Source organism: Carassius auratus, chromosome 40, assembly GCF_003368295.1.
Source record: "Carassius auratus strain Wakin chromosome 40, ASM336829v1, whole genome shotgun sequence".
NCBI lineage: Eukaryota > Metazoa > Chordata > Actinopteri > Cypriniformes > Cyprinidae > Carassius > Carassius auratus.
In genome coordinates, this window is record NC_039282.1 from 386,838 (window position 1) to 412,919 (window position 26,082).

Consider the following 26,082-nt stretch of genomic DNA (forward strand, 5'->3'; position numbering starts at 1 on the left):
GCTAGAGAGCTGGAGGGGGTGTCGTTTTACTCCGCCACAACGGACCTGTTGTCGAGTCGAACGATGCAGCCCTATATGAGTTTAACTGTGCATTTTATTGAAAACTGGACTCTGCGAAGCGTCTGCCTTCAGACTGACAAGCTGAGTCATATCGTATTAATATCGCGGACATATCGCCTGCGATATTTATGTGATATGACTCAGCTTGTCAGTTAACTACGGCTCTTTGGAGTGGATGCCGCTCTATCTGAAAGCAGGTGATGGCGATTTACTACTAATCAAGGAACCGGCTTTACTAACGAGATGCGCCTAATAATGTCATGTGAAATATCGCCCAGCCCTATTAATAACATGTGGAAATGTGAAAAAGACTTGTTTTGACACTGACCAATAGTGAAACTAAAAATTATTTTCTTTATTTATTTATTGTACAGAGAATGGTGTGAAGGACCCACGAATCGATCGTGCCATTGGGGTTTGTAAAAAGGCGGTTGCTACATTTTCCTATAGTTGGAAAAAAAGGCTAGAGATGGGTGAAGTACAGGCTGAGCTTGGTCTACCCACTCATCAGCTGGTAACTGAGTCCCTGACCAGATGGGGTTCACGGCAAAAAATGATAGAGAGATTCCTCGAACAGGAGAAGGCCATAGTCCGTGTCCTGGGGTCCGACAAGAAAAGCCGTCATCTTGTGCCCACTTGGCAAGATATTGAGGTTTTAGAGTCTGTAAATAAAGCTTTCAAGCCACTCCAAGATTTTACAGACGCCCTGTCCGGGGAGGCTTATGTCAGTGTCTCCTACATTAAACCGGTGCTGCATTTGTTCAAAACCAATCTCCTACAGCCAGAGGAGGAAGACACTGAACTCACTAAAACAATAAAAAGAAACATAATGCAGTACCTTGATGACAAATACAGTGACCCTGTGAAGAACATGTCCTCACTTATGGACCCCAGGTTCCATACAACCTACATTGACCCAGACAAGGTGGAACAAGTCAAGAAAAGAGCTGTCACTGAGCTGATATCTCTGAGTCTGCCTGCTGAAAAAAGTACACCAGGAGTACCTGCAGTCCAGGTGAGCCAAGGAGAAGCACAGCCTCCTCCCAATAAGAAAAGAAGAATGTGCCAGAGTCATCTTCTCACCAATCAGAGGCAGTGAAAGTAGAGACAGAGCTGGCAACTTACCTACTGACCCCTGAGGGTAGACCCAGACACTGATCCACTTCAGTGGTGGAAACATCATGAACCAAACTTCCAAAGGCTCAGTAATCTGGCCCAAAAACACTTGTCTGTCCCTGCTACAAGTGCCCCATCAGAGAGGCTTTTCAGTGTGGGAGGGGGCATTGTTACATGTAACTGGGCATGCATCAAGCCAGAGATAGTAGACAGGCTTGTCTTCCTGGCTAAAAATGCATAAAAGAAGAATGTTGAAACTAAAGTAATGGATGTTTCATTTTGTTTACAATTTCAGGGATTCAGGAAAACTGTTTAAAGTTTTGTTTGCACTCTATGAATACCACTGTGACAAGTATGTATTTTTGTATCTAATTTTGTCATTTTTGTTACATTTATTTAACCAAAAGTGTTTTATCAAAGATGGACACACAATTTTATTTTTTATTTATATTTTAATTTATTTTGAAGGTGCATTGTGCCACTGTAAGTTTGAAGTTATTAGAAAACTGATAAGCTTCATTTTCACTGTTTACAATGGCAGTGCGTGCCATCTCGTTTACAAGCATGTTTTGAGGCTTGTTTCCTGTTACACTTATGCACAAAGGGGAAATTTTGATTAAACTGCATAAGCGAAAATCAGAACAAAATAAAGAGTACATTTGTTTTGAGCAATTTATTTGTCAGTTGTAGTTTGTTTTTAAATAGAAAAAAAGAAAGAAAAAAACGATTAAAATCGAAAATCGGGTTTGGTGTGAAAAATTCAGAGATTTTTTTTTTTTAAGCCATATCGCCCAGCCCTATGCTACTCTAATGGAAATCATAACATGGGCTCAGGAATACTTCCAGAAAACGTTGTTGGTGAACACAATCCACCGTGACATTCGCTGTTGCCGGCTAAAACTCTATAGGTCAAAAAAGAAGTCATATCTAAACATGATCCAGAAGCGCAGGCGTTTTCTCTGGACCAAGGCTTATTTAAAATGGACTGTGGCAAAGTGGAAAACTGATCTGTGGTCAGATGAATCAAAATTTGAAGTTATTTTTGGAAAACTGGGACACCATGTCATCCTGACTAAAGAGGACAAGGACAACCCAAGTTGTTATCAGCGCTCAGTTCAGAAGTCTGCATCTCTGTTGGTATGGGGTTGCATGAGTGTGTGTGGCATGGGCAGCTTACACATCTGGAAAGGCACCATCAATGCTGAAAGATATATCCAAGTTCTAGAACAACATATTATCCCATCCAGACATCGTCTCTTTTTCAGGGAAGACCTTGCATTTTCCAACAATGCCAGACCACATACTGCATCAATTACAACATCATGGCTGCGTAGAAGAAGGATCCAGGTACTGAAATGGCCAGCCTGCAGTTTAGATCTTTCACCCATAGAAAACATTTGGTGCATCATAAAGAGGAAGATGTGACAAAGAGACCTAAGACAGTTGAGCAACTAGAAGCCTCTATTAGACAAGAATGGGACAACATTCCTATTCCTAAACTTGAGCAACTTGTCTCCTCAGTCCCCAGACGTTTGCAGACTGTTATAAAGAAGAGGGGATGCCACACAGTGGTTAACATGGCCTTGTCCCAACTTTTTTGAGATGTGTTGATGCCATGAAATTTAAAAATCAACTTATTTTTCTCGTAAAATGACACATTTTCTCAGTTAAACATTTGATATGTCATCTATGTTGTATTCTGAATAAAATACTGACATTTGAAAATTCCACATCATTGTATTCTGTTTATATTAACAATTTGTACTAGGGCTGCAACTAACGATTATTTTGATAATCGATTAATCTGTCGATTATTTTTACGATTAATCGATTAATCGGTTTATGTACTTATATTTTAGTTTTTTCCATTTTTTCCCCAAGTAAATTATTAATAAAGGGTCTTTATCATTCAGCATAGATTTTTAAGAGATTTTAACCATTTTGCATTGTCATATCCTCATCAAAAATATACCTGGAGTTGTTTTATTATGTTAGTAATCCTTTGTCGAACTCTTCTGCAATCAAAACACTGACCCATACTCTAGCAAAATTCACAAGGAGATTTCAAATATTGTTTTCACCATGGCAGTCCTTAGAGCTCCTAAAGTAGTTTAACATCCCAAACAAAGCTTAAGGAATCTTTGAGAACATATTTTCACTAAGTATAAGGATAAAACAGAATAAAATTGCAGTGCATTGTATTTTATTATTTACTGGGAAAAAGCTTTATAGCTTATGCTGTGAAATTGTAAACAATCCTTCGAAAAAAAGTGCCAATGGCATGAAACCTGAATGGAAATCACAATTTAAAGTAAAATCCATCAGAAGGTTGTCCAGAAAAAAAAAATTGGGACACACACAAAAAACCTGCTGTGTGAAAAAGAGCAGTGAATACTTATAGGCTAGTGACAAATGGTCAAAAAGTGCTTTAGTTTTCGAGATACCCCTACCGGAGGTAGAACTAAACCCAACAATGTTTTTCTTCATCTCTAAGGTCTCCCATATATGAAATGGATTCTTGGCTAAAAATATTTTACTGCTAAGATTGTTAAATTAACAGATATTGTCATACACCACAAAACCAATAAAGGACTAAAATATAGCCTGTCCGTATGGGAGTTAAGGCATATAAACCAATGCAGATCAATCACACAAGCTCTGAGAGCTTTGAAACTTGACATGTTTGTAGTCAGGAAGTTGATTTAACTACTAGAAAAGACTGGATGTGAATATCTTAATGTATGGAGTAAATAGAGACATGTAAACACATATCTAAAATAAGCGGACATGCACAAATTTAATATCTATGCAGAATGTTTTCATTTACTTTGTGCTTGCTTTGCCTGGCATTATCATAGAAACACATATGATGGCTTGTTGGAAAGGTGGGGTTGTGCTGAATCCAGCAATACCAAATATGTAAATATATAATAAAAGAGAAGTGTTCTGTCAGTCAATGTATGAGGTGTCCAAAATGAAAGAACGCTGGACAAAACAGTCTCAAGTCCAAATCACATTATCAGTGGTGAGAAGAATGTTGACAAATTCATCGTTACTGCAAAGTAACTTACATTAGGTAAGTGCTGATCTATATTTATGATACATTTAATAATGATACATTTCATAAGGCACAGTATACTATACAATTCATATGAACCACAGATCCAATTGAATCAGGTTAACACTGGAATGGAACACCTTTATTAAAATATCACTGTCACTGACGGGCAGAATCCTCGCATGTCCAAATTTTGTCTATTTCATATTTTTTCACAATTCAATGCTATTGGTCAAACCCCACGTGGTAAACAATCTAAAGTGTTGAAAATAGATTGAGAGCAAATCTCTTAACTCCATTGGACACTTCAACTGTCCGAGAATCCTTGTAACGCCACCTCTTCTTCACTCCGCGGCAAGAGGTTCCACGGCATTTTGTGTCCTCAGGATTTAAAGTCGCAACGATTGAGAAATCCTCGTCAAGCAACACATAAAGCAAGCCTTAACTCTGATTTTATCTATTTTAAACTATGATATCAGTTATTGATGTATTTTACATGTCTACTTATTACTAGGCAAGGCAAGGCAAGTTTATTTATATAGCACATTTCATACACAATGGTACTTCAAAGTGCTTTACATAAAATAAAGTAAAATAATCATGAAGAAAAATAATAAAAATAAAGACAAGCAATTTTAAAACTTTTAAAATTATGAAAAAAACTACTTAACTAAAATGAATTTAAAAACAGTTAGAAAATGATTTTACATAAAAAAAGTGAAAATATAGTGCAATCAGTTCGGACATTGCACAGTGCTCATTCAATAAATGCACAGCTAAACAGATGGGTTTTGAGTCTAGATTTAAATGTGACTAGTGTTTTAGCACATCTGATCTCTTCTGGAAGCTGATTCCAGCTGCGGGCAGCATAGTAACTAAAGGTGGATTCCCCTTGTTTTTTGTGAACCCTTGGTATTTCTATCTGACTCGATCCTAATGATCTGAGTGCTCTGTTAGGTTTATATTCAGTGAGCATATCTGCAATATTTTTCGGTCCTAGGTCATTTAGTGACTTATATACGAGTAAAAGTACTTTAAAATCAATCCTAAATGTAACTGGAAGCCAGTGTAAGGACTTGAGGACTGGTGTGATATGCTCAGATTTTCTGGTTCTAGTCAGATGAGCTGCAGCTGTCTAAAGGTCTTTTTGGGAATGCCGGTGAGGAGCCCATTACAATAGTCCACCCTGCTGGTGATAAAGGCATGAACAAGTTTCTCCATGTCTTGGCTGGAAACAAAACATCTAATTCTTGCAATGTTTTTGAGATGATAGTATGCTGATTTAGCTACTGCTTTGACATGACTACTGAAACTCAGACCGGTCTCCAGAATCACACCAAGATTCCTGACATGATTTTTAGTTGTTTGACCCCTAGAGTCAAGGTATGCATTCACCTTGAACACTTCATGTTTGTTTCCAAATGCAATGACTTCAGTTTTTCCCTTGTTTAGCTGAAGAAAGCTCTGGCACATCCAGCTATTAATTGTATCAATGCATTGGCAGAGGGAGTCAATAGGCGGATCTTTTGTGACGTCATTGTTTATGTTTGTCGTGTTGCATCATGGGAATCGTGTGGCAGGAAACACCGCTAGATACCTGTAATTTGATTGTTTTGCACGTTTGGAGAAGGATTTAGAGAAGAGGATGGTTCACTCTTGCTGTGTGGTCGATTGTACGGTTAGTTGGGGGCCAGATAAAAAGTTTTTTCGAATTCCCTCCGAAGAGGATAGCGAAAAATTAAAGAAATGGTTGCGTGCAATTAGGCGATTGAACCTGGACGTTCCGAAGAAAGCCTGCAGTTTCTGATCGAGTTTGTGAGGCACATTTTGTTCATGGTAAGTCTTAGTGACTATGTATTTATAGAAGATTGAATAAAAATAAATAAAACTGAGTCAAATCAACCGAGTCATATGTTTTCGCTTTCTGATTCAGGTGTCCCAAACCGCAATCCACAGCACCCAGACTATGTTCCTCACATCATTCTGTAGCTGTGCTTTGCTGCAAGCCTCACTAGTACATGCAGCATTTGTAAGTCCTATCCTGACAGCTGCTTCTACTTTAAACATTAAAGCTGCTACACGACTGCATGTTTCTCCAAGACTGGATTTGAAAGAAGGAGATATGTGTAAGCTGTGATATACAATTTTTCACCATTAGTACAGACGCCATTGAAAGTCTCACACTGAAAACAACTGAATTGGTACAACAGTCACTACATTTTCAGTAAATAAGTAAGTAAATAAGAACACTGATCAATGAAGACTTATCCGGCTTTGCAGTCGCAGTGAGCATTGATTATTTCGCCGTTCTCTTTGTCGAACACCCACGAGAGATGCGAATCATGCTGTGACTCTGCTTGGCCAGGTCTAACCTCTGCTTTTAGCACGATCACTGCTTTCTGTTTGGCAGAAAAGATTGGCCCAACTTTGAGAAACAAAATAATCATAGGCCTTCAGACTTTTGAAAGCCTTCAATCTTTCATGAGTGAAGGGTCCAGGGGTTTCTATTAAATAAGAATAAATGTCTCCCCAGCAGATTGGTGGCCAAGACACGGGTGAGTCGGACCAACGTTTTTTGTCATCCCAGATCTCATATGGGCTTTGAATAGCTTCGATTTTGTCACCAATACAAATTTTGAGCTTCTCTCCAAACCTCCTCCGGTCTTCAGATGTTAAAGTGCTTATATATTGAGGATTTTGCCCGCTAAAGGCCCGTTCACACCAAGCACGATAACTATAAAGATAACGATAAAGATATAGTTCTAAAAATCGTTCTCAATATTAAAGAATAGCAGAGTCCACACCATAACTATAACGATAAAGGCACAGAGAAACGATATAGTTGGAATCACTTTCAGAACGATTTTTTCCCCCTGATGAACGATAAAACATTGCCAACCAATCAGAATCAATCCTGCTGTAATGAGCTCGAGAATTTAAAGCAGCAGACGTGCCGCGTCCGCTTAAAATACACAGACAATATCGTTCGCTGATATGGACGCTAATATCGTTATCTTTATAGTTATCGTGCTTGGTGTGAACAGGCCTTAACTCACTTGAAAGTGCTCGTTGTGTCTTTACAGCCCGCCATACTGTTTGTTTTGTTGCCACACAACCACTCGCGTATGCGTACAAAGATGTCATCAAAGATCTTCCTATTGGGCTGTAGTAATTTGGAGATAAGGCTAGGTAAATCTGGGTACCATCAGCATAGCTGTGATAGGCAATTTGGTTCTTTCTCATTATTTTACTTAGTGGAAGCATATACAGGCTAAACAAGAGTGGTGCAAGAATTGACCCTTGTGGCACTCCACATGTCATGGACGTCCACTTAGACTTATGCTCTCCTAGACGCACATAATAGCCTCTCCCTTCTAAGTATGACCTGAACCATTTGAGTACCATCCCAGAAAGCCCAACCCAGTTTTCCAGTCTCTGTAGAAGTATGTTATGATCGATAGTACTAGGGTTATTATTACTAGGCTTATTATACATGTGCATTGAAGTTTTAAAATGTATCTAATTTCTAATTCTACTTGTATTGAATTAAATTTTTTGGATACCAGCATTAAATTATTGTTTTTATTATTATTTTACTGACTCAAAGTTGGCACTGTGCATGTAAAATGCCCCAAGTAGGATAACAGGTTTTATTTATGGGAGAAAAAAGGTCTGTCTACTGGCGCCAAGTAAGCCTATCTTTGCATAACTCTTTTTCATTTCTTACAATAACGAATGAAAATCGTTAGGTTAGATACATTTGAGTAGGCTTGTTTTGTTAAAAATCTATAGCTGTAATGCTTCGGTAATGCTCCACACAGCTGTAATGCTCCACACAGCTCACGCTGAAAAGCGACGCAGTGCCTTACTCGGAGACTGGCCCATTCTCTCTTGCACGGCTGCTTCGCTAGCATCATCGGATGCCTATCAGAATCCGGGAGTTAAGAACGCAGTTTGAGCCAGTGGCTTGAATTGATATGGCTCAGGCCCTGGCCCTGTGTCCTCAGACACTTCAACATCCTCCACTTCAGGTGAAGGTGGGGGAGAAAAGTCCTCTACTTCAAATGAACACTCTGTTGCAAAACTATACTTGCGTCACTAGAGTCACTCTCCATTTTAGCGACTCTAACAGCAGCTGTCAATTAATCTGTCACTGAGGGTCTCAGGTTCACGCCCCACCGGCTCAGCCCTGCCCTTGGTTTGTCCCCTCTATCTCCGCTGTGCTCTGCCCACTTTTCAGCATTTTTCAAATATTGCCAGTGGGTGGAGTCAGGCTCTGACCATAGTTACCCCTTAAAGCCTTATCTCTTGTCAAAAGGCTCGACACGACCGCAGACTTTGATGAACATTGCTGGCAGCAGCGACGTCTGTGTCTGTATCATTCTTATCAATGAGTGCATAACCTTGTATCTCCCCGCTCCCAAGTCATAAAAATCTCGTATCTCAGATTAAACATGATTTTGTCCCACCCTCTTTGTTTTTTGATGATGGAAGCATAAAGAAGACAACAGCAGCTGCCAAGTGTAAAAGAACCATCAGCATATATCATTGATGGCATGGATCTTCTTCAAAGTCTCAATGATTCAGCCTTTCAAACGTACAATGACCTGGGTGAGTGTGTCTGGAAAAAGATCACAACTTTAATGGGAAAGGAAGGTAACAGCTGTGTCGTTATAGTTTTTGATAGATATAACCACCAACACTCAATCAAAGATCTTGAAAGACAAAGAAGAGGCACCAAGATGGGCATCCTGGCACCAACCTGGATGAGCTGAGGTGTCAGCAGCAAATCTACCCCCAACAGAAGATGGCTTCCAGCAACATGTGCTGAGAGCCGTGTACCAAACAGCAGTGTGGCATCACAGCCACCTGGCCCAAACTATTCTCTGGAACCCAGTTGGTAGAGGATGGAGGCTCAGAGAAGGTGGCTGCATTTAATCTGTGATGTTCCAGAAGGCACCAGCACCTAAAGGAGTTAGAGACCTCACCCACCTCTACTGTAAAGATGGAAACTGCACCAATGCCACCAAATACCAGTGTCTTTCTGTGGGCTTGACCTGCACAGGGTTTTGCTCTTGCCCTGACTGTCCAAATATGACCCACTTTGTCACTGATGAAAATGTGGATGAGTGGTGTGTTGCAGTTGTAACATCATGGGGGGTTGACCCCAAAATGTTTCAAGAGGGTCTGGCTGCAGGCTTGTACTTGCACTCTCGGACTTGCACACTCAGAAATTTGCACTTCCGCTAGTGACATCACTTGCAGTCTTTATTTTTTATTTTGTTTATTTTTTTTATTACTTTTCGCTTGAATTTCGCAACATTTTATAACAGTAGCCAGGTGGTGAAGACAAGAAAAAAGAAACTAAATTACAATGTCACTTGCAATTGCTACTTGAACTCTCCGCTACCTGTGACTTCACTTGCAATAAACACAAATCATGCATGTTGCCAATGGAGACAAGACGCTGTGGTGGTGATTAAACTATTAAAACTAATTTAGTACTATAACGTACAGGGTCCTGCAAGAAAAAGACAAGATCGGCAAATCCATGGCCAGAACACCAGAATATGAACATTTGCACAAAGTCTCTAGCTAAGCGTAGAAAAAAAAACACTTAACATGGCTTAATATATTAAGATGCTATTAAAATATAAAATTAAATGTACAGTTCATTAATATAAGGAATATGTATATAGTATTTTACTCACATACCGCAAAATGTGGCATAAAGGACATAGATGAGAAAGGCCAAACTCATGCTTCTCTACTTTATTAAAATACATAACTAATATGTACAGGCAAGCAGGTGAGCCCAGAATAAACGCAACACGCAAAGTTTCACATTAAGCATTTTTCCATATAGAATAAACTGTCTACAACTTGTTTATATCACTGTCTTTGTCCATTAACCTACATCATGTGTTTTATTTATAATGATTTTCTATAGGAGGAAAACGCTTAACGAAAGACTTTGTGCATTGCGTTCATATTCTGCTGCCCTGTGGCCAAGGTCTGTGCTTGTCTTTTTCTTGCAGGACCCTGTACGTTATAGTACTAAATTAGTTTTAATCGTTTAATCACAACCACAGCGTCTTGTCTCCATTGGCAACATGCATGATTTGTGTTGATTGCAAGTGAAGTCACAGGTAGCGGAGAGTGCAAGTAGCGATTGCAATTGACATTGTAATTTAGTTAATTTTTTCTTGTCTTCTCCACATGGTAACTGTTATGAAATGTTGGGAAATTCAAACAAAAAGTTATCAATAAATAGAACAAAATAAAAAATAAAGACTGCAAGTGACGTCGCTAGCAGAAGCAGTGTCTGAGAGTGCAAGTCTGCGGCCAGACCCTTCTCCAATGGTTACCAAAAGCAGTTGATGTTCCAAATGGTTGCTGCTAGAAAATAAACTAAACAGCCTGAGAAGACAGGGCTAATTTCCCCGAAGAGTGTTTGTTTCTTTAGTTAGATTGCCATTTGTTTTATTTAAGACAGTAATTTAGGTTGTATTGTGTGAAGTTAAGTTATAGTTTTATTAAAAAGTTAATTAAGTTAAAACTCCTGGTTTCCTGTTTGTGCTATGGTAAGGTGTTATCTTTCAATTTTCAATTTCAATCTTTGTTTCCATATAGTACAAGGTGCCATATTTAATATTTTTTGATGTCTCTTATATTTGAATTTCTCAACATTCTCCTCACCACTGATAATGAATGGGTTTGGACTCAATTATGTCAGTGTTCCATTTTCATTCATTTTGGACACCTCATACATTGAGTGACAGAACACTCTCTTTTATCATATATTTACATATTTGGTATTGCTGGATTCAGCACAACCCCACCTTTCCAACAAGCCATCATATATGTTTCTATGATAATGCCAGGCAAAGCAAGCACAAAGTAAATGAAAACATTCTGCATAGATATTAAATTTGTGCATGTCCGCTTATTTTAGATATGTGTTTACATGTCTCTATTTACTCCATACATTAAGATATTCACATCCAGTCTTTTCTAGTAGTTAAATCAACTTCCTGACTACAAACATGTCAAGTTTCAAAGCTCTCAGAGCTTGTGTGATTGATCTGCATTAGTTTATATGCCTTAACTCCCATACGGACAGGCTATATTTTAGTCCTTTATTGGTTTTGGGGTGTATAACAATATCTATATATATTATATCTATAAACATGCTAACTTTAATTACAAAATATTTAATCGTGCCCTTGAACGCTTGCCATGCGTGAACATGCTGTTGGTAGATGGCACAAGCTTCTCTTTGTTGCCGGATGTGGGAAAAACATCTAATAGATGCTAAAATAAGAACAGGAAGGAAGCAGGGGGTGGGGTGACAGCGGGGGAGGACGAGAGAGTGGGAGTGAGAGAGGAATGTTCTCTATTCACTCCATTCTCTCTCTCCACACACACTCAAGAGTCTTTACAAACACTATGGGTGGAATGTACTGTAGCATTGCACTTATTTACCGTATGAGCAGCAGATACAGGATTTTGAAACTTTAACAAGCTTTATGATTCATTTAGCCGCCGCTGATCCTCATGCACAGACTCCCAGACTCTTTGCACTGCCTCCTCCTCACACATTTAAGAGGCCTGACAGATACTAGACAGAACAAGTTCTTCTTTTTGATGAGTCAACAAGTCAAACTGACACTGCGCTCTAGCCGAAGAGGCCCAGGGCAGAACACACTCGTTTATCACTGTGCACACACTTCTGGTGCTGATCTGAGAACAGCACCGACGCAGACTCAAACACAATGTACCTGGAAAGGTTATTAATACTGAGTGATCAGTGATGGATGGGAAAGTGTGAAGGTATGTACACCAAGGTACATTAAAGAATTACCATCTTACATATTAAAACACTATGGTATTACCAGGGTACTTTTCAGTTACTGTTTTTATAAAATAAAATAGGTCCATACCAAATTATATACTATAGCATATATACAGTGGGTATAAGAAAGAATCATCCAACTTTAAAATGGTCACATTTTGTTGCTTTGCTCAGTGAATCTGTTTTGTGTGTGTGTTATATGTTACATGTTGTGTTATATTTTTCACTTGGGTGTTATAAGTCTCACTGAGTGAATACAGCTGAATAAAACAAAAACTGTGTCCATCCATTTCATGCTGCAAAGCAACTAAATGTGATTATTCAATGTGATTTATTAAAGACTGTTTTCTGTACCCCCTGTGCCTTCTAGTATAGCTATTGTTAGCAGTACCATATCTCAAAATAAATAATGGAAATGCCATGTTATATTTTGTAAGTAAGTACATTCACAATAAACCTTGCAAACAAATTACTATTATTACTATAAACATATTTTTCATATGAAGAAATGTAAAAATACCATAGTTTACTAATACGAGTACATACTACCTCTTGAAGCTCATCAAGAGAATGCCAAGAGTGTGCAAAGCAGTAATCAAAGCAAAAGGTGGCTACTTTGAAGAACCTACAATATGACATATTTTAAGTTGTTTCACACTTTTTTGTTATGTATATAGTTCCATATATAAATCCACATGTGTTAATTCATAGTTTTGATGCCTTCAGTGTGAATCTACAATTTTCATAGTCATGAAAATAAAGAAAACTCTTTGAATGAGAAGGTGTGTGCAAACTTTTGGTCTGTACTGTATATATATGGTACCATGGCAAAAGCATCTATATAATTTGATATTTTCACTCAGCTACAGTACCAGCACAATCTCTTCTGGGAAGCAAACATGCAGCTTATATGTGAATAATGGGAGGTTGTGAAATACAGATTTTGGTTCAGTCTGAGGAGGTGGAGAAGAGCAATGAAACAGAGCACAGTCAGGTGTGTTCTTCCGCTGAACTGCAGTGAAACAGTGCTGGACTGTGTTTCTGAGAGGGAGACTGAGGGCACCAGGCGCCAGGAATCAGATCTGACAGGAGCCAAGACTGTCACCTCACAAAACAAACACCAGTCCTAAACCTACACACTCCACATTTATCTTTCTTGCTCTTTAAGGTTTTTTATTTTTATTTTATTTATTTAATTTTATATATATATATATATATATATATATATATATATATATATATATATATATATATATATATATATATATATATATTTTTTTTTTTTTTTTTTTTCTGCACATTGTTTGACATTATTTTGAATTTAATTAAACATTTTCCACCCCCAAACTCTCATTTTAGTTAATGACTTTCCAAAAATTATGTATTTATAATTATTTTAAGCATAAAATGTTCATACATAATTATGGCATGTCAAAATACCTTTAATTTAATTTAAAAAAAAATTTTTTAAAAAAATTTGTTCTACGGCAATTTTGCTGTAAAAGTACTCTAAATCTTGTTTTCACGTTTGATATGTAGGGTGAAATGTGACTTACATATTCACCACCATTGCTTCATTTTTAACAAACGTGCCTGAGTTCACATATATAATAAAAATCCACATCTTAATATATTAGGACATTCTTGTGACAAGCGGTGTTGAATAAATGTGGTTTGAACATCCTGTCAAAGACAGGAAATAGGTTGTGCAACTTTTACATTATCCAGTCATCTGATCCTTTATTTGAATTCAGTCTTGATACATGGCCAGTGACTCATATAAAACCATTGTATGATTCTGCACACTTGAAATTAAGCAATAACTGAATTAAGCAATAACACATGAGATATCTGTATGTTATGTGAAAATATGACAAAAATAATAATGTGAGTACTGCTTGTCTATGAAAAAACAACAACAACAAAACATCCAAGATGATTGGTGTGATTGCCAGGGTACTGCTGTTAATGTTCTGAGTGATTTATAGTGTGGTGCTTTGCAGGTGCTAGGGTTTTCTGGCTCGCATTTCTTAGAAAAGTGACGTCACACATCTCCTGAACTAGATGCATGATTTGAGGTATCATTCATGTTCATAGCCCAAACAGCACAGGATGGGTCAGAAAAAAGTTAGAACTTTAGGGTTATTACCCTATTTTCCGGACAATAAGTCACACTTTTTTTCATAATTTGGCTGGTCCTGCGACTTATAGTCAGGTGCAACTTATTTATCAAAATTAATTTGACATGAACCAAGAGAAATGAACCAAGAGAAAACATTACCGTCTACAGCCATGAGAGGGCTGTAGACGGTAATGTTTCTCTTGGTTCTTTGTGCTAAATAAATGCGACTTATAGTCCAAGTGTGACTCGTATGTTTTTTCCTCGTAATGACGTATTTTTGGACTGATGCGACTTATAGTTAGGTGCGACTTATAGTCCGAAAAATCCGGTAGATTGCTCAAATCCCAAAGCCTAATCATGAGCAGTATCAGTAGTTATGGCTGGGCAGTTTGAATAAAGTGTCTATCATTAGAGATTTTGCTATATCGTGTACTCTGCAGTATGCAAATATATCTGCGTAACATACTGCTTAAACATTATATTCCCCATTGAGTAATAAGGAAACATGCATGAATGAGAATATAAAGAGTGAACCAATCTTGATCGAGTTATTAAGTGCAATATGCAATGAAAAAGAACGCTGTGCTCGCACTGACTGACCAGAGTTGGGTATAACACGTTACTGTAATCGAATTACTTTTTCTGGTAACACAGTACTGTAACAAATTACATTTTAAATATATCTAATTTAATTACAGTTACTAAAGTCAATATAATTAAGTTACAAATGTAGTTAAGAAAAAAGAAGAAAAGCCTTTTAAATTCACTTTTTCCGCGGGGTAGATGGAGGTGTCGGTGTGATCACCTGCATTTTTTCCTGACAACAATGAAAATAACTTTAAATGCTCTGCCATTTGTGATTGTATATATATGTGTAATATATAATCTGAATCTGTGAAGAGTCTACTTTTATTTGTGTACACTCACAATATCAACAAAATATCATGGTTTTGTAAAATAAAGAAAACAAACAGGATGCACTTTCAGCTGTCACAGTCTCCACGACATTCTTTCTGAAATGCGTCAGAAAGTGCTTCTCTCAGACAGGATGCCATCACGTATTTGGGACAAGCATGATGTTTAATAAGCTTATCAAGTAGAATAAGCAGTGAAAAAGCTCAATCAGCTGCTTGCAATGATTAGTGTGCACACTAAAAGCCCCTGTCACACAGCATGTGATCGCAAAAACAGATCTCTTTCTGTTTTTATTGTGCTTAAATGGTCAAATATGCACACAGTAATGACATAATGCCCGTCGTGTGGAGTATTCAAGTAAACACAGTTGGTTATGTGTTTATTATGTGTAAATGTAAGCAGTTGGGTGAAAACTGGATGTATTTGAGTATATTGGGTATGTGCAGTCGGTCTTAAAGGGACAGGAGCCTTATTTACCTGCTGCTGTCTGTCATTATTAATGTTAATAATGTTTGATTGATAACTTGAAAACTATGCAGTGTTTTATTCATACACTATTCAGGTTCTGTAATATTTCTTAAATCAATCTAACCCACTCTAGCTGAATAAATTTAAAGTCTATTTCATATTTATTTGTTCTGTTGTACTTGTAAATTGCTTTTTTTTTCTTACATTTTAATAACAAAAAATAAAATAAAAACAGCTATATCGAGGTATATATCGTTATCGGGAAATAAAATGTCTCATACCGTGAAATAAGATTTTGGTCCTCAGTAGTAGTGATGCCTTCCTTAGTAAACACTACCAATGAAACCTCACAGGGCTCACAGACATGTCATAGAGCTGAGCTGGATATTTTATAACGATGGAAAGTTACATGGCAAGTTTGAAAAGTCGCACAATGGTTTGACTCCGTGTGATCACAATTTTCTTGTAATGACTTTGAAATGAATTATATAATGTATTCCCACAAAGTATCATGAGGATATCAGCAGAGCAGTGCCAAAGCAGGGTCATGCTACATCGAGCATTCTTTAGTCAGCATATCATTCTGAAGGGAGCGGGAAAATGCTGTCACTGTTTAGGCTTCTAAGAATGTGAGATACAAAGTGGAGATGCTTAAGATTTTTTTTTTGCCCTACACACTTCTGGCATGCTAAAACGGGCAACAAAGTGAAACACACACACACACGAACACACACATACATACATACACACATACATATATATATATATATCTCCTAGATGCAACCAACAGAACAAATAAACAAATCTTATGAATGCCCAAATGTATTTGGCAGCAAGTCAACAGCTGAGAACTGTTGCATAAAAGAACAGCTGCATAAAATTCAGAGACGACAAACAAACATGCCCTTAAATTTACCTTTCTGCATTTGCACAAAGACCTTTTATGATTTTTATGATACCTTTTTGGACCTTGACAGTCCCTGCTCTAGTCTACTTTTTTAATTGTATGGAAAAAGAGCAGCTAGGTCATTCTGTTAAATCTCTTACTTTTTTGTTTCACATAAGGAACAAAGTCATTTGGATTTTGAAAAACATTCAGGTGAGTATTGTTATGTATTATTTTATTCTTTTTTTTTTCTTCTAAAGGCTAATTTCCTGGATGAACTATCCCTTTAACCCTAGAACATGTTTGGGGCACCTGACACACCTGCACTTTTCTTTGTTTTTCAGACCTGTTCTAGCAGTCAGCATCAAGTGCCATATATCATTAAAAACAGGAGAACTTGAAGTTTAAGTCTAACTAATTTAAAGTCCCAATTTTCATTTTGTTTTCTCTAAGAATTAATGAAATTACAAAATTTTAATAGAAACATAAGCAACAATTGTTTTTTTTTTTTTTTTTTTTTTTACTGTGTACTCAAACAGAAACGCCTAAAGTTTGGATATTTTTCTTTATAAAGTTAGTGTTTTTCACTTCCAAATAAAATTTAGCAAATTATAGACATTTATTACAAGATTGTTATCTGCACTTTTATGTGAAAAACAGGCCTATTTTGTTGACTAACAATAGAGATGTGTCCAAAAACATGAAGGAACCAAACAAAAAACAAAAAATTAAATATATATTTTTTTTTGTTCAGAGAAATATATTTTCAATACGAGTATGAACAATAAACACAAACCATGCATCAAGTAGTAAAAACAATTGCACAAATTGTCTCCTGCAACAATACAATTGATTCACAAATTACACACAAAATGAGTGAGAAACTTCAGAGTGAATTTTTTTAGAAAATTATCTTTATGAACTATATAAGAATTATTTACTCCATATACATAATATAAATGATCGATCCACTGGCTGTAATCTGCTTCATAATTGATTTTACCAGGACATCACCTAGTGACGCGAAGACATAAATTCCAGTGCTTTATCAGACATGTACCATTGTTTCATCATTGTTTTTGGTTTGTTTAATGTCAAAGTACTCTGTCGTGTGTTTTTCTGTGCTTTTTCCAGAAAGTTTTCTCATGCATAAAGCCAATGGTCATATGTGTTTGTTTTCATGCACGCACAACAGCCTTCACAGCACAAAAATCCAGAGTGAAATTAACTCTGCTTAACACTTTAACACTCTTGAGTGTGGTCTCAACATGTACTCCCAGCAGAGGTAATTTCACTATGGATTTTTTTTTGCTGTATTTACTTTAACTTTGCGTTCATTCATATTTCCAAATAAATATGTTAAAAAGCTGTTCAAAAGATCAAAACATATGTTTTTTGGTTGAATATGGGACAGTTTGAACCAATCTGGGCACGGGGTGGGACTAACCATCAACAATCATTCCTGTTTGGCTCAGAGGAATGAAATGCATTGGTTTCTTCTGACCAATCAATGTTGTCAAAATGTGATGATGTAATCACGTACATGGAGCCTCTGAATATCCAAATGAGAGAAGAGAGAATCTCCGCTTTACAGCACTTTTCAAATCAATTAGGATTAGCGGTTCAAAAGTTATTAAAGGTCCTATGACATGAAAATTTCACTTTCTGAGGTTTTTTAACATTGATGTGAGTTCCCCTAGCCTGTATATGGTCCCCAAGTTTCTAGAAATTTGAATCGGTGTAAATTGAGATTTTTCTATCTTTCTCTGCCTTTGAGAAAATGGAAGCTCAAACGGGCTGATCTTGAATCTCCTCGTTGTGACGTTGTAACGATAATTGTTACCTCCCCTTTCTCTGCTTTGCCCGCCCAAATAATTACATATAATTCAGTCGCAATGTCAGCACAGGCATTACAAACAGACTTTTATGATATGGATTCGACAGCACCGGCACAAACAGTGAGTAACAGTGTTCATTAGGGGTGTAACGATACGCGTATTCATATTGAACCGTTCGAACGGTTCATTGGACTAACTAATTATATTTGGAAAATAAATAAAAAATTGTGAAATATAATGATATGCGTTCAACAAGGTAGCCCAATAACCCAAACGACGTAACAGGCAACGCCCCTGACACCCCCGAAGAAGAAAAAAACACCAACTTATATGTTTATGTCAGGCTACTCAGTTAGGCGCTCGCTCACTCAGTACGCGCTGAGTGAGCGAACAGTTCATGCACGGTACGCGGTGGCCAATGCGTTTAACAGACCAGAAATAGAAGATCCTCCAACAGGTCTGGTGTTTGGGTGCACTTTACCAATCGATCAGGGCATCCAAACAAGCACGGAAATCAAAATGGACTAGTACTGTACTGTGTCGGAATTTCCTGAGCAGTACGATACAATTAACAGGCCTGCACGTTATTAGATAGAACTGTTAGAACGTATGCACGGGCAGTTTTGAAAACTCCACCTACTTTGCTCTTGGCATAGTGCAGCGCAAATCGCGTTGTATCAGGAAGCAAACGCTGAGCCCAGGGTCCCGCACCGCGCATACCGCATCCTTTGTGAAAGACCCTTTAGCTATTTTGCAATGAGTCTTCAGCGCGTACTGAGTGAGCGAGCGCCTCGGTAGTGGAAAACGCATGTTTTAAGAACATGCTTAATGTAATTGAGCCCCGTTACAATATTCCTTCAAGAACCCATTTCAGCCAGACCGTAATTCCTGCTTTGTTCCAAAAAACATAAGCCCTATAGAGAACCAATTGAGTAAAAACACACTCAATATAAAGACTTATAGAGTTCCATATAAAAAGTTAAATCTTTGTATTTGTTCATAACTACTACAACAATATAACATTTTCATTTTCTTTTTATAAGGACCTTTTTGTTTTATACAGTATGTTGCTAAGAAAACACCATAGAAGATGGGTAAAGAATAGCTCCATCATTGTTCAATGTAAAAAAAACAAAAAAACATACTTTGTTAGTTTTAATAAATTTATATTTTTTAAATCAAGGAAATGTATCTGCCAATTTTTTTATTTTTGCTGTATCTAAAACGTACCGAACCGAACCGAGACACCAGTGAATCGTATCGAACCGAACTGTGAATTTTGTGAACCGTTACACCCCTAGTGTTCATTAATGCCTGATCGATGATCAGTGATTTCTGATGTGTAGCTAATCATTCAAGTTCACACAGACTTTCTTTCTAAATCGTTTTATACTGTTTATGCATCAGTGAATCAAGCTAGTGACTAAACGATCAACTTCACGTTGTTTCTCTTAGTAGCATGAAACAAATCTGTTATTTAAATTGTGATTTAACTACAGAGAGCGATCAAAGAACGCTCGCTTTTTTCCGGAGCTGTTACACATCGCGAATATATCTGCACACTTGCCCAAACTGCCGTTACAATGAATGATGCTGTTATGCTGCACAACGGAGCTCTTACTGTATCCATGTGTTTGCTGTTAGCTGCGGTGAAAGCATTTTGTGAGAGAAAACGTGTTGCAATAATGACGAGATCACTGCATCCACGCGATAAACAGACTCTGTCTACTCAATGCTCATCACTGCAGCCTTTCATGTGATGGGGAAAAGATCGAAAAAATAATTATATAATCAACACTTCCACGATTCGTTAATCGTTAATCTCGACAGCTGTAATAGTAATATATATATATTAGTGATTAGTAATATATTATATATATTCCGAAATGTAATGCAAAGATGTCAGCCAATCACAACAGTTGTGGTTTACTCGGAGTCTCACAGCAGACACGCCCCTTCAAACAGAGCATTCAAGTCAGAGGGCTAATGTCAGGATATAAAAATGCTTTTTATTTCTAAATTTTAAATGTAAAAATCATACTAACAATATAAATACACCTAAGGAATCATTAAAAAGCATTTAAAGAAAAGGAAATAATCCATGTCATGGGACCTTTAAGTATCTAAGAACAACAGTTATCTTTAGCCGCGGGCAGCTGTCTCGGTCTTTGAGGGTTAATGTCAGTGTAGGCCTTTAAACAGATTACTATCTCCATAGACATATTACTACAAACAAAAAAACAGCAGAAGCCACCAGAGGTCAAAATGTTGGACTTTTTGATACTCTTAATGAAGGTACTGGGATTGTGTTCTGTGATTGACAGACAGGCCATGTTTCATGATCGATGCAACATCATACAAAAACTAGAACAAGCATCTATGAACTGCAAGTGTGTGGTGTTGGATTTCTTTACAGGAAATGAGAGCTGAAATCAGAAGTCCGGTTGCAGAGCAGTACAGTTTTGTCCAAAAGTTATCTTACAATAACTAACTTTAATACTTTGACGAATGTTTCAACATTTAACGTTCTGGAGAAGCTGTTTTTGTAAAAACCTTTCATTGATTGTTTATGGATAGGGAGGTATAGGGAAGTAATTGTATTTTGTGAACAAATGTAGTTAGAGATGTATAAATTAGTTTTTTGTTTGTTATTTTGGACATGTCGGCTCCTGAAGCTAAAATTCCCTAGTTGTAAAACCATTGTGCTCATTAAAATACTGCTAATTCATTTTATTTATTTTTTAACAATTCTTCTGTGTTGTACTCTTTCATGTTGCACCTTTACCCTAGATGAGGCGTAGTAATACTGAATATAAGGAATGAGGCTTTTTGCCCCCCACTCTCTGCTGTAGCTGTACTTTGACTTTGACCCGGGAGGCAGCGAGGGGGAGAAAGAGAAGCAGGAGGGAGGGACAAGAGCATGGAGGGAAAGGAGAAACAAACAGGGCTTGTGCTCTTTTTCAGGGCTGTGAGCGAGGAGCCTGGGAACGTGGAGCAGTTTGGCCAGCCTGATAGAAATATCCTGAGTTGAAATGTAAACAGGCCTGATCTCTGATCTACCCGGAGAGCCCCGGATCTGACCTGGCATTCCACCCAGGGGTTCAACACTGACATCAGGACCCCACTTTCTTATTTCCTGGACTGGATGCTGACCCCTCAGGAAAATGGATTGTGTTTGAAGTTGCCCGAGACACCCATACTGTCACTCAATAAATTATGAATTTCAGATGAGTTGAGTAAACTTAATTTTTAACTGCACCATGCTAAGGCTGCATTACATTTCTACGCCATTAAAAAATAATTTTGATCTGAAAACTGTCATGTAAACTGTTCAGATTGAAATGATCAGGGATCTACAGTACATGCAGATTGGCAGGTGCTAAACACAGGAAGAAACGGCAAAGTTTGACAATCTTTACCATCTATAATTGTCAGCTCTCCTTTTGTTTAGGAATAATAGCATCAATCTTTCTCCTATTACCTCCAATTGTGTGTGAAAACCATTTAAAATCACTAACTATATCTATCATTCTATATCTATCTAGTGCATATGTATCATTAAATGCAGATGTTATTGGTTAGAGCATGACAAAACTTTGATAATAGATTTAATCTGATGTTGTTTACAGTTAAATTATGTAATGATGTAAAGTGAAAGGGTAAGTGATTACACAGGGGACTGTGGATATTTGAGTCATATTGTTCATTTATGCAACTCCCACGTACTGTATGCAGAACTGAACATTCACAAAGACATATTTTGTGGGATTGGGGGTTTTGTGGGTTGTTGTTTTTGCAGGAAAGAGCCACAGATTTTTATCATCCACTCAGGGCCCTTGCATACACACCTGAGGATGCAGTTTCCCACAGGGGTTGGATTTCAGGTGAGTTCTACAGAGCACAAGACTTGTCGAAAGATATAGTGAACCACCCCCTCAAACACTTCACCTCTTTATTCTGCTCTGTTTTATTTAGTTGGGCAGGAAAAACCTGACAGACATCAGAGTGCTCTGTGTGCTTTCTGTGCTAAATACTAAGCTTAAATGTGTCTTACAAATTCACAACCACTTGCTGGTGCAAAGAAAAGTCAACACAGCTCTTCCCCACTCTGCATTCCGACAGGAATATTCCCCACACTGCATTAGAAATAAATTATTATTAAATATAATAATACTTAAATTAAGTATGCAGCAACTAATATATATATATATATATATATATATATATATATATATATATATATATATATATATATATATATATATATATATATATATATATACAGGTGCTGGTCATATAAGTAGAATATCATCAAGTGCATTTATTTCAGTAATTCCATTTCAAAAATTAAAACTTGTATATTATATCCATTCATTATATTCATTCATTACACACAGACTGATATATTTCAAATGATTATTTATTTTAATTTAGATTTTTATAACTGATAACTAAGGAAAATCCGAATTCAGTGTCTCAGAAAATTAGACTATTGTGAAAAGGTTGAATATTGAAGACACCTGGTGCCACACTCTAATCAGCTAATTCACTCAAAACACCTGCAAAGGCCTTTAAATGATCTCTCAGTCTAGTTCTGTAGGCTACACAATCATGGGGAAGACTGCTGAACTTACAGTTGTCCAAAAGACGACCATTGACACCTTGCACAAGGAGGACAAGACACAAAAGGTCATTGTAAAAGAGGCTGGCTGTTCACAGAGCTCTGTGTCCAAGCACATTAATAGAGAGGAGAAGTGAAGGAAAAGATGTGGTAGAAAAAAAAACATTGTGTAAAAGCAATAGGGATAACCGCACCCTAGAGAGGATTGTGAAACAAAGCCCATTCAAAAATGTGGGGGAGATTCACAAAGAGTGGACTGCAGCTGGAGTCAGTGCTTCAAGAACCACTACACACAGACGTATGCAAGACATGGGTTTCAGCTTCGCATTCCTTGTGTCAAGACACTCTTGAACTACAGACAGCATCAGAAGCGTCTTGCTTCAAAAAGGACTGCACTGCTGCTGAGTGGTTCAAAGATGATGTTTTCTTTTATTTTAAACTGTAGTCAAAACTCTGTAAAATGAACAGTATCTGTAAATTAACAAATTAGCTGTTATTTTAAGTTACATTAATAATAGTGTAATAGTAACAATAGTGTTCTTGTGGCTCAAGTGGTAGAGCATTGCATTAGTGGCACAAGGTTGTGGGTTCAATTCCCAGGGAACACAAGTTGTTATCCTGAATGCACTGAAAGTCGCTTTGGATAAAAAGTGTCTTTTAAATGCATGAATTTAATTTAACAATACATTACAGTAATTCATTTTCTTTCTTTTTTTCTTTTTTTGTAGAGAAATAGTGTTTCTTTTTTTTTCTTTTTTTTTTTAAATTACATACAAAGGTATGTACAATTACAGAAATAATCTGTAATTAAACAGTAAAAGAAAAATCTCCAAAATCGTAAATGGCGGCCAAAAAAAAGTAACCACAAAAACAAAATGGTAACTACAAAAACTTACAAAATTTATGCATTATAAAAAATATTTTAAATGTCAAAAAAAACAGCATTAAACACTAATAGGTCTTTCCCTTTCCCAATGAAAACAAAAAAAAATCACTTAATTTCAACATTTATTTTCCTTATCCAGTCCCATGCAAAGCATGCTGGGAACTAGAACTGCCTGTCTAATTTATTTATTATTTTCTTAAAAACGGTCAAATGAATGGCAGCAGCTGCCAAACAAAACAAAACAAACAACAAAAACATAAAATTGAAGTATATCCTAATTTGGATAAACCACAGAGGTGGGTAGTCCAGGGGTCAGAAAGTATTCGTCCTGCCAAATTTTTATTGCACCAATGAACTCAACAGCTGATTTCATCAGAGGAGAACTAATTAATTCCTTTCAAGTCACAAGCAAGTCTCAAGTCAAATCCCAAGTCCTCAAAGAGTTAAAGTTAATGAGATAATTAAGTGACTAATTAAATGATGATTGTGCATTAGTGATGAACCCCTGCTGTTATTTAGAATTACAGAGGATCAGTTGTGTATGTTTTATTGGTTAAAATTATGCCACCATCATGGAGATAAGTGTTTGCTTTAGTTGGGCTTTTGACCCTTTTAATAACTCAAAGTAACATGATTCTAAACAATTACAATATTGTTTCACAGCAAACATTTAAGCGTTTGTGTATTGCTGAATAACAAGCTTGAGATAGCAGATTATATCACACTTCTTTTTTTTCTTTTAACATTTGAATGATCATCATGAAATTGTCTTTCTTTGGTTTATCGGTTGCTTTCAGCTTTGCAGAATTGTGATGAAAGTCATACTGCTTAAATATTGGGAGAAAAAAAGAATTATCAGCACAGGATTTAGACATGAAAACTTATCATATGTTCCTCACCAGTGGTGACAATAATTGTCTGTTCAAGGTCTCCAATAATTTGTGCTTTTAGTCATTTAATGTGTATATATGTTGAAAGCATTGAATCGCTATAGATACGCGATTTCATTCGATTCTTAGCGTTTTAAAAAGATTACTGCCCGAAATCTGTGATTCATATATATATATATATATATATATATATATATATATATATATATATATATATATATATATATATATATGCATTTTAAATATATGGCGAATAGCTATAATTATTAGTTTAATCCTCAGACATTTGGTAACTGTAACTTACCTTGATAGTACTTGGTAAAAAGATGTCATTAAATAGTTTTTTTTAGATATTTTACATGTTTTCAACAGCCTAGAAGTTTTTTTTTTTTTTTTTTTTAATCGTTTCCCTTGTTTTACTATAATAAAATAAAACTCTGAATTTAGGTAACAGAGGCTGATACTACATGCTGAGGGGGTGATGTTTGCCAGCAGCCATTATGTTGTGCAAATGGAGGTAGGGATGTATATGGCGAATGGTTTCAGCACTCTTCAAAGCCCCAGTCATGTCTCAGACTGTGAATAAAACATGAGGTATACACAAGGCGCACCTCACAAAGAAACCACTAGGAGAGCCAGCGTGGATGAGGAGGGAATGCTTTTGATTTAAGAAGCATGAGCAATCCTACTTGAGTTTCTGAAAAAAAACTCTAGTTATCTCTCAATCTTCCACTTGTACAATTTTATCTTGTTTTATAGGTCACATTTAATGCGTATAACGCATTTGTTGCTGCACGTAACTGAGATTAAAATGATCAACAAGCCCTCTATCCTTCAAAATACTCAACCGCAATCTATCTGCTGCCTGTCGATTGCATGACACACACAGAAAATGGTAAGAGTTGACTGAAAATCTAAACCTAACACACCTTCCAAAAGACAGAATGCACCAGTCCGTCTGGAAACAATGTCATCTTTATGAAGTATCAAATAAATAAAATGAGTGCTTTTGAGAATTGTCTCATTGGTTAGGATGGCGATTGCCAGATTATTGATATCAAATCTTTAAAGGGGGGGGGGTGAAATGCTATTTCATGCATACTGAGTTTTTTACACTGTTAAAGAGTTGGATTCCCATGCTAAACATGGACAAAGTTTCAAAAATTAAGTTGTACATTTGAAGGAGTACTTCTGTTCCAAAAATACCTCTTCCAGTTTGTCACAAGTTTCGGAAAGTTTTTTTCGAGTATGGCTCTGTGTGACGTTAGATGGAGCGGAATTTCCTTATATGGGTCCTGAGGCACTTCTGCCGGAAGAGCGCGCTCCCGTACAGCAGAGCAGAGGGAGCACAACAGACTTCACTGATC

At 36.9% G+C, this 26,082-nt stretch overlaps 1 protein-coding gene across 1 annotated transcript in view; it reads right to left on the minus strand.

Annotated features, from left to right (window-relative positions):
- The window catches only part of LOC113058182 (mastermind-like protein 2), a 95,514-nt gene that overhangs the window by 60,280 nt on the left and 9,152 nt on the right, over positions 1-26,082 (minus strand). The window lies entirely within an intron of this gene.